Here is an 11,219-nt window from a genome sequence, read left to right as displayed (position 1 = left end):
TTAGTATTCTTATCTAGGCAATATGGAGGTTACAAAATCAACAAATTTTTGAGGAGTCTAAAAGAACCCCAAATCAAATTCATAAACCCCCAAAGCCATGATGGACCCAAATCACCATCTGTGTCCTGTTCCATACTACCTAGAACTTCGGATTCTCTATTTGAAACCATTCAGGTTATTTCATTGAGGTTGACTGTTCTCAATGGAGGGTAATCTGAATGATAAGGAATGGTGTGGGTGGACTAGTATTCTCACCTTGGTGGAACCAAACTCCAAGGTCGTTTTGGAGAGTGGAAGGATGGACCGGGTAGCTAAAACCAATCAACTCCTTCAAGGTAAACCCAACTTGCCTTTCAAAAAAAAAAAAAAACTCGTTTTTCGAGATTTGTTCAGTAAGTGAAAATGTTTTGTTATGGATATTTTACTGCCAAGCCGTCTTAGCTCAGCCGGTAGAGCGCATGGCTTTTAACCATGTGGTCGTGGGTTCGATTCCCACAGACGGCGCTTGTGTTGTGTATTTATGTTTCCTTTTATACGATTTATTTAGTTTCTCATCAAAGGCTCGTTCCACTACCCGACCCTTCTTTCATAGTGCCACTACACGTCGTTTCGAGACCGTCGACAGTACCGTATTATTGACCCCATAACTTTTTACATTTTAGAGAATGTTACTGAATGGCATTGGCTGTTTAATGGGAAAATGGAACTTGTTATATTTCATTTGTTTTTACTTTGTTTATTCTTCCAAATATAATTTAATTTTTAAATAGACATGCTTTGCTGATATTTGGATAAATATTGGCTACTAATGAGCTAGAAATCATAGGCGCAAGTTGCATCGACTCAATCTAACCACAAGGATGTGTTAAGCATGGTTTGTTTGCAAAGGATCAAGCTTTGCATCGTGCTTTTGTAATATAAAAATGTGATCTTTGAGTTACGAAATTTTGACACATTATGGGCAGTTGATTTTTGAACCCTTTTAAAAACCTAATTACTTGCCATAATCACATGATTCAAAACAAGTTTCCTACTAAACAAACCCTGTAGATCACACCCTTAACATTTTATTTACAAAAAAACTAGTATTTTTTTGAAGAAAAAAGTTATTTCTACTCATTAGTTTTGTACCTTCATTAGTGCCCAATATTTACCTCTGATATTTTGCCAATAAAATTGCAAGAGAAAAAGAAAATTTTCAAATTTTCACGAGAATTTAGCCGCCACACTTTGGATGCCATGCACCACCCATATCAAACATGGGACAACGCTTGGGCAAGGACATGTTTGTCCCAGCATGAGCGTGTCCCCCTTATCAAACACGCTCTCAATCTCAACCTTTTTTCCTTCCTACATATTCTGTCATCCCTAAAATGATCTATGAGATCCTATACTTCTTGTTCAATCATTCCCGAGTGGTTCATATGCACTAGGGGTGTCAACCGATTGGACCCCCACTAAAATGACTGGGTCCAAACCTGGATTCGGGTCTGATCAGATTTTTCATAAGAAAAACCATACCAGGAGTCTATAAGAATTACATAAACCAGACCTGGTCCATGCTTGTAAAAAAATATCTTTTAAAAAAATTTAGATTTAAAATTTGTGGATCTTAATGGGAACTTGAGTGAGACCCGGGTTTGGCATAAAATTTCTTAAATCATATCTAACCCATTTAATAATCGGACCTCATGGGTCTAACCCGAATAGTTAATTGGACCCCCTTCTTTGTAACCAAACCCTGACCCTATAGGATAGGGTATTTGTCGGGATCGGGTCATACCCAATCCGTTGAGACCCCTATGTGAGCCTAGAGTAGTCAATGCGTTTGGGTTTGTATCAAACCAGGGTTTGCTCGTATCACGGGCTTAGAAAAGAAGGCCCTCACGACATCGCTTCGGGTAATCACAAACATCGAAAGCAGACCCTTTTAGCGCACAAGCAATGCACAATACATGTGCACGAGCAGAAGCAAGAGAACGCGCATGCACAATCACAAAGAGAGCAATGAGGCAAGGATGCAAAAAACTTCTTTATAGATACTTGAAAGCAAAGTACATCAAAAGGGGAAGAGAGGGCCAGAATACATGGGGTACTTAAGCCGTAAGGCCTTGTGGGGCACTCGAGAGTGCCAAAGTGGTATATATATAAGAAACAAAAAGGTGAAAAACATGGTGGTCCGAAACACGCTCCCCCGCTTAAGTTGGTGTTGTTCTCGATGCCAATTGTTCATGGTAATCTTCTACAAGCTGTCAATGCTGAAACATGTCACTGGCCTTTTCCCAGGTGGCTTCACATTCTGGCAGTCCCTTCCACTGCACTAAGTACTTTTTTACTTTCCCAAGGCAGTTGTTGGAATGATTAAGGATAACTCTTGGTTCTCTGCCTGGGGGGGTGAACGTTGAGGGTGTACGCTGCAAAATGGGAGCATGTTGAGGCATGTTCCGTTGAGGGTCTCCTTCATCTTCATGGAATGGCTTCAGGTTGCATATGTGAAATACTGGGTGCACTTGAAAGTTTGCTGGCAAGTCCAACCAGTATGCCAAGTTTTTCACGTGCTTGATAATGGTGAAGGGACCATCATACTTGCGAATAAGGCCTTGGTGGTGACCGTAAAAGATAGTTGTGCGATAAAAAAAGAGCTTCATCACTACCTTGTCTCTAACATGAAATTTTATTGGTCGACGCTTCTCATCTGCCCATTTCTTCATGCGCTTGATCGCCTTGTTCAAATATGCCTTTGCTAACTTTGTCTGATCTTGCCAGTTCCTAACAAACTTGTATGTATAAGGTGCTTTGCCACGTCCTTGTGCAGCAATGGAGTGCAAAGTCTATGGTTGTTGTTCGGTTATAACTTTGAATGGATTGTGGTCAGATGACTCACTCTTTTGAATGTTGTAGCAGAATTGAGCTGAATCAAGTAAATCAACCCAATCCTTTTAATTGACACAGACAAAGTGCCACAAATATTCCTCCAACATGACATTGATCTTTTCTATCTGTTCGTCGGTTTGGGGGTAAAAAGTTGTGTTGAAATGCAAGTTTGCCACCATCAAGTAAAACATTTCTCACCAAAACTTGCCAGAGAAGCGGACATCACGATCGTTGACAATGCTCTCTAAGATTCCCCAATGATTGACTATATTCTGCATGAATAACTTTGCAGTATCAACAGCTGAGCAGGTGGCAGGGGCAGACACGAAGATAACATACTTTAAAAACTTGTCCACAACCACATAGATAGAACTGCAACCTTGTGCTTTTGGCAAGCTCATAATGAAATCCATGGTTATGCACTCCCACTAATGGCTTGGAACAGGTAGGGGCTCCAGTAGTCCACCAGGTCTTTGATTGATGGGCTTGTTTTGTTGGCAAATCAAGCAAGTTTGTTCATAAGCATCCACATCATTGCATATCTACGGCTAGTAGAATGCGTATTCTAACAACGCCAACGTTCTTTGTTGTCTTCGGTGACCCACCCAAGTAGTATCATGGAACTCTTGTATCAAGCAGCTCCTTAGAGTATTCTGTTGCAAAATATATAGATGGTCGCCTGCTAAATAGAGCAAATCGTCCTCTGGCCAAAATCTTTGCGCCTTTCCTTCCTTCACCAATGTGATCAGTTGTTGAGCCATAGGGTCACTCTTTAAAGCTTCTCGAACCTACTCGAGAAGGTTGTTCATCGGTTGACTCACATTGTCGTCCCAAGCATGCAAAGCTGCAAGTTTCGCCTTCCAACTCAAGGCGTCTGCAACAACATTGGGCCTGCTTGGCTTGTACTCGAGGACCATATAGAATTCTGTCAGGAAATCCTGCATGCGCGCTTGCCCTGGACTCAGCTTCTTTTGAGTATGAAAGTAGCTTATGGTAATGTTGTGAGTGCACACAATGAATTACGACCCCAAAAGATAGTGTCTCCATATGCAGAGACAGTGCACGACCGCCAACATCTCACGCTCATACATAGTGTATTGACGCTCAGCGTCATTCAACTTTCGGCTTTCAAATGCCATGGGATGTCCTTCATGGAGCAACAATCCTCTAATAGCAAAGTCAGACGCATTGGTCTGCACCTCAAATGGTTGCCGACAGTCGGACAACCTTAGCACTGGTTCCTCTGTTAGGGCACGCTTCAACCCATTAAAAGCCTTCTGGCATGCATTAGACTATAGCTATGGTATGTCTTTCTTCAGCAGATCTGAGAGCGCAATAGCAATCTACGAATATCCCTTGATGCAACATCAATAGTAATTTGCAAACCCCAAGAAAGAGCATAATTCAGGAACCTTAGAAGGCGGCTCTCATACTTAAATAACCTCAATCTTCTTGTGGTTAATTTTCAAGGTGCCTCCTCCCATAATATGGCTAAGAAAGTAGACTTCCTTCCGACCAAATAGGCACTTTTTCTGCTTGACATATAGTCGTAATCCTTCAGAGTTTGAAACACAATATGAAGGTGTTGAACATGCTGCTCGATAGAATCATTATACACCACTATATCATCTAAGTACACAACGACAAACTTGTCAAGGTGCGGGTAGAAGATTTTGTTCATCAAGATTGAGAAGGTAGTGGGCGTGTTTATCAAGCCGAAGGGCATGATAAGGAACTTGAATGCCCTATATCAAGTTATGCAGGTAGTTTTTGGCTCATCCCCTTCCACAACTCTGACTTGCCAGTAGCCAGATCTCAGGTCCAACTTAGAGAAAACCTTCGCCTTTTTGAGCTATTCAAACAAGTCTGCAATCAAAGGAAGTAGATACTTGTTCTTCATAGTCATTTTGTTCAGTGCCATATAGTTGACACACTGGCACTTCGACCCATCGTGTTTCGCCTGAAACAACACGAGGGCTCTAAATAGAGCTTTGGATGGTTGGATGATTCTTGCTTCGAGCATGTCATCCAATTGCTTGCATAATTCATGCAGCTCAAGAATTGTCATGCGATAGGGAGCCATTGTGGATGGTTGTGCACCCGGCACTAACTCGATCTAGTGGTCTACCTTATGCCTCAGAGGTAGCTTTTTCAATAGTTTGGCATGCATAACATCACTGAACTCCTCCAATACAGGCACTAAGGCCCTTGGGACATCAGCGGCTTCTTTCGCTTCATCTATGGCACGGATTGTGACAAGAAAAGTCTTGTCACCACTTCTCATGCCTCTCTTCAATTGAAGCATGGACACCAAGTGCTCGCAAGGCTTCACCAGCATCGTAGTAACCATGTAGGGCTGATTTTTACTCTCAAAGTTAACAACGTTGAGGTGAGGCATTGACAATGTCTTGTTGCTTCTTAAGAATTCCATTCCGAGGATGACTTTGAAATCATTCATATGCGCGACTGATAGCGTGATCCTTCCTGACCAGTTATGGATCAGCACTGGCGCATCACGAACAACACCGTAGATGGCCTTGGCTTCTGAGTTAATCGCTTTCATATGGCTCTCCTTCCTTTCCCACTGCAATCCCAACCATTCTGCCTCTTTACGCGATATGAAATTATATGTGGCACATGTGTCTACCAATGCCTTGGTGAGTCTTCTGTTGAACAGAAGTTCCAAGTACATCAATTCTTTGAATATGATCGGTTCTACAATATTTATCACCTTCACTGCATTCATCATTTGCATTGCACTAACTGTTGGTGCTTCTGCAGGTTGATGAACTTCCTCATCCTGAATCATTCACAGCTCGGGGTGCACGATTATCTCTATTTCCTTGACCGTGATTTCTGTTGAGACATGTATCCGCCTAATGATCACCATGGCAGATACAATAGTCACGACAATGATAGTTGTCGCCTTGGAAGTTATTCTGGTTCTAATTATTATTTTGGCGATCATGTTGGTCTTGATTATGCTGGTTTCCACAACCAGCATTTTGCGCATGATCATTCCTTCGGTTGTCCCTTTGATTGTTACAGTCATTTTTCTATTGTCTGCCTTGAAATGTTGTATTGTTCTTGTCAAGCTCGACAAGTTTCTCTGCAACCACAAGTGTTTCAGCTAGCATTGCAGGGTCATGTCAAATGAGTTCTGTGTTTGCCCACCCTTACAAACTGTTACTGAAATATAACAACGGATCTTGATCATTCATTTTCTCGACTTCTAGCATTATCGAAGATAATGCCTTAACATAGTCATGCACTGACCCTGTCTGTTTCGATGCCAGCAACCTTTTGTGAACAATTTTTTATTGATTTTTAGGCAAAAAGTAGTCTCATAATTCTTTTTAGAGGTCCTTCCATGAGACTATAGCAACCAACCCACGTCGAACATCACCCAAGCGATGTCTCCACCAAAGAGTTGTTTTATCCGTAAAGTATATTATTGTGGTTCGCAGCCTATCTGCATCCTCCTCTATTCTCGCAGCTTCTAATAACTGGTCCATTTCGTAGATGAAGTTCTAAAGATCCTTTGAGTCTTGCGTACACTTATACTTTGCAGTCTCCGGTAGCCTATAACGTGGCCTATCCACATGCATTGCAGCGTTGCCAGTTGGGGCAGTTCTCAACTACTGCTCCAACTGATCATTCTTCTGTTAGATAACATCTAATTCAACAGTCATGATATTGAACCGACCTAGCAGATCATCAAATTTGGTGGCAAGGTCCTCCATCGGGTAACCAAATTTAGTGAAAAGACTTTCTACAGAGTCCTCCACTCCCTCTACCGTTGTCTTGATCTCTGTGTTGAGATCCTTAAAAGCAACATAAGTCCCATTAACCAACTTCTCCTTGTTGGTCACTGTTTCAGTCAGCTCGGCAACATCACGTGAGATGGCTGACACCCGATCATCGGCCATGAAGTCTTCTTCAAGAAGAACCATACTGCCTAAAGGAGTCATGACATTCTTCTTTGGTGCCATTGTCATTCTCAATGTCGACAAGGCTCTAGTACCAACTTGTCACGGGCTTAGAAGCAAAGGTCCCCAGAACGTCGCTTCAGGTAATCACAAACACCAAAAGCAAGCCCTTTTAGCGCACAAGCAATGCACAATACACGCGTACGAGCGAAAGCAAGAGTACGCACATGCATAATCACAAAGAGAGTAAAGAGGCAAGGATGCAAAAAGTTTCTTTATAGATACTTGAAAGTACAGTACATCGAGAGGGGAAGAGAGGGTCCGAATACATGGGATACTTGAGCCGTAAGGCCTTGTGGGGCACTCGAGAGTGCCAAAGAGGTATATACATCAGAAACAAAAAGGTAAAAAACATGGCGGTTCGGAACAGCCTAAAACCCCCAAATAACAACCAATCGGATTTGAATACTCAACTTGAATTATGCCAAGTAATGAAAATAAATCCTAAAGTCTACACGTAAAATTTGAAGGGTGTTTAAAATATACATTTATATTAAAAATACATATAAAATAAGAAAACTAACTATATTGTCCTTGTAAAATAGCATGTTTTCTGAAATGCCTCACAAATTGCTGAAATCCTCCCCATGTCCAAATTTTGATTTCTGGTTTTTAGGATATTTTTGCCCTTTTGTAAACATAGCACGACATTCACAAATCATTTTTGTGAATGTTCCAAAAATGTGTGAACCTTCGTTTACTAAAAAAATTTGCATAAGGGCACAGGCAGGAGGACGTTCATAAATGTGTGAGGACATTTGCATGCAAAGGTCAAAATATTTGCAAAGCGAGAGTATTTAATTAAAGAAGGTTCACAAATATAATACAATCTTCGTAAATTATGTTTGTGAATGTCTCCAAAATGTGCAAACCTCCTTTAACTAAAATCGCATAAGGGGCATAGGTAGGAGGACATTCACAAATGTGTGAAGACATTCACAAATGTGAGTATTCAGTTAAAGGAGGTCTCCAAATATAGTACGACCTTTTTCAAATCATGTTTATGAATGTCTCCAAAAAGTGTGAACCTCCTTTTATTAAAATCACATAAGGAGCACAAGCAAGAGGACGTTCACAAATATGTGAGCATATTTACATGCGAAAGTATAATAATTATAATTTTTAAATATTAAATAAATTTATTATATGAAATTAAATCAGATCTGAAGTCCAAAAACTTGATCCAACTAATATTTGGATCTAGATCTTCTAGCAAATCTGAATACTGATATAAACCCATATTCGATCTTTTAATGGATCCGGATATCCATATTTTATGGACATGCATGTAAATATTTAAATTATTCACAGGAAAATGGTAATTTTATAATCTAGGGTCTCTCTCTCAACAGGAGGCTGGCCTATAAATACCCCCTTGGGGTCTCTCTCTCTCTCTCCTCAAAAAAATGGCCCTCCACTCTCTCTCTCTCTTTAGAGCTTCTCTCTCCTCCCCAACTTTTCTCTCTCTTATTTAAGTATCTCACGCCTTGTTATTTTTCTAATTTGTTCAGTTAGAAACCTTTATAAACCCTGCCTCTACCTATCGACGGTCTCTGTTTGTTTGAGTGAATTTTGCTCAAATAAATTCAACATTTGGAGCTTGGCAAGCAAATGTTCTACCCAATTCGACAACAATTTTGAAGCCTTGTAATAGAAGCACTGCAAAAAATCACCACACCCAAAGAAGAACTTGAGAACGCACTGCCTGATTTTTCACTTTAAAAAATAAATAAGGTATGTACTCGTGTAACTCATCTGGGCCCTTGTATGAACTTATAGGACCTCCTAATTTCCTCTTGAACCTTTAGGATTTCTTTTACAAAGTAAATGCTATGATTATGCCGAAATTTTAGTCTATTTACGCTCCTTCATATAGAGGTTCTATCAAAATTTTAAGAATGATATTTGGATTTTTTGAACTAATATAGGATCAATACTGCCCAAATTTCAGTAAATTCAAATGCACTAACACTTTAAAATAGAGCAGGTGTTGTCCAAAATTTTATAATAATTTTTTAAAACTACAATATGAAATAGGATAAGAAATACCCAAATACCTTATTGTTATAGCCTTCTGAAATAAGTAAGGTGTTGCTTGATATTTCAAAAAATCTTAAAATGAGAATAAGAATTTCCAAAATGATTTGTACAAAATTATTTGAATTATTTTAATTTAATTTGATATATTATAGAGGATGTGAAATAAATGAGTAGGCCTTGAGGTTTGGCATTCCTATTTATAGGGATTACTTGTCTAAAGCCCTAATTTAATTAAATAATTTTATGAGACTTGTATGTAGTATGTATGCTAAGATCAACATATGTATATAAGATTGAGGTTGAGTCATGAGTGCTAACCTAGGACAATGGGATTATCCAGAGAACCATTCTTGATTGAATGATTAAAAAAGTACGTTATGATACACTGAATTGCGTTGATGCAAATGTTGTATCATTTTTTATAATCATTTATGTTTAAATGATTTGAAATGCATATTATGATGCATAAATATTTGAGGAGGCAAAATTATGCTTCAAATGTGAATCCATGCTATTTTAAATTATAAGCTTGTTGATTTTGAAAATACATATTGATGCATAGAAAACGTTATGAGTATTGACTCAAAAATGTAAATTATTATAAAATTTGAGCATGTTGCATTTATTATAAAATTGGTATGAATTGAGAAAATGTTCTCAGAAAAGATAAGAAATGTTGCACTAATAATTTCGAGCTTGTCAATTAAGGATGAGCGAGTCAGTCAAATGTGAATCGACAGCAACACTAATCCTGTGAAATTTTCAGTAGTCTCTATGAAGGGTAACACCCAACATCAGGTAGTCTGAACTTTGTCAGTAGTTTTTGTGAGGGATAATTCCCAACATGAGGTAGTCTGGCCGGTTGAAAAAGACATATCCCTCAACCACAGTGGATTAGGGGGATTTTGGGGCTTGGTTGAAATAACTGGTAGTCCAACCACGTATGTGTGTTTAGTAGTTGACTATGATCATAGCCAGTGACGGGAATCCTTGATGAAGGTTCCTTAACTCTGGTATCGACATCTCTACTAAGGATAAAATATAAAATAAAATTTGTGAAAATACACCCCTGGAGGTAGGAATACTCACAATATACCATGATAATGGTGCCGCAGGTGTTGAATCAGGATTATTACTTAATTTTGTAAAATGTTTGCTAGCATGATATTTAATACAAAATAATTTAACTTGAAAGATAATAATATGATTTATGCATATAGGATAAACATATAAATACATAATTATCTGTTTAATTAATTACTTAATTTGATTATGTAAACAATTCTTTATGTTTATGTAGATGAAATTATTTTGGTTATATATGTAAATCATAAGGGATTGTGAGATACACTCAATTCCTTATGATCATTCAATTAATTGCATATAATCAGATTTAGTTCAGTTTAAGTGATGGCTATGTGAAGTGAAATGTGAATATGCATTAATAAATGCATAGTTTATTTGCAATTATGGATTGACACATAATTGAGATGTGTCTTGTTGATGTGTATTGTGTGATGTCACATATGAGAGGTGTGATATAATTGTGTATGTAATTTCGTACATACTAGAGACCTAGTAAAGGTCTATAAGTATCTACTTTAACATTAAGTTGTCTAACTTGTTTTTATTAAAAAAAAAACAGGTCACAAAAATGAACAGATGGATGTTGCAGTACACGACGACTCTACAAAATTTTTGGTATAGATTAGGATAATTTAAATTATCTTTGAGTCTTTGTGTTCTAGTTTATAATAATTCTGATAATCATTCAATAAAATAAATTATTTTTGAAATGATTATGGTTCGTTTACTTTTTAACCTGTGATGAGCCTGAAGATCAGAGTAGGTTTTTGTTTTAAAAATAACTTTCGCAGTGTTTTAAAAAAAATTAAGTAAAAATTTTAGGTCTCTGGATTTTTGAGACTTTACAAAAGGTTAGGACATTCGCAAATGTGAGAGTATTTAGTTAAAGGAGGTCCGCAAATATAGTACAAAAAATGACCATACTATATGATAAATTTGATGTGTTTTTCAAAATGCCCCATATAATTTACCAAATCTGCCAAATGGATAATTCCTACAGGTTCTCAAATTTTGTAATGTTTTTACTCCTCGCAACTTCAAATTTTTTATTTTTACAGGTCATGACGTTAAAAGTTGATGGACTTGTGAAACTCGTCAACAAAATCATAACTTATATTATGATATTTCAAAAATTATTGCAAAATTTCAAAAATCTTGTGAAACACGAGAGTATTGCAAGCCACATTGCGAGAATCCTTTAAGTGTTGTGAAAATCCTTTACCTTGCAAA

At 38.1% G+C, this 11,219-nt stretch overlaps 1 non-coding gene across 1 annotated transcript; it reads left to right on the top strand.

Moving 5' to 3' along the window:
* The first annotated feature begins 431 nt into the window (after positions 1–431).
* Positions 432–504, top strand: TRNAK-UUU (transfer RNA lysine (anticodon UUU)). The gene has a single exon. It is a non-coding gene; the product is annotated as a tRNA-Lys (tRNA).
* Positions 505–11,219: the final 10,715 nt, after the last annotated feature.

Source organism: Nuphar pumila, chromosome 17 (assembly GCF_984573655.1).
Source record: "Nuphar pumila chromosome 17, dmNupPumi1.hap1.1, whole genome shotgun sequence".
In the NCBI taxonomy this organism is placed as follows: Eukaryota; Viridiplantae; Streptophyta; class Magnoliopsida; order Nymphaeales; family Nymphaeaceae; genus Nuphar; species Nuphar pumila.
This window is presented reverse-complemented; position numbering and strand designations above follow the sequence as displayed.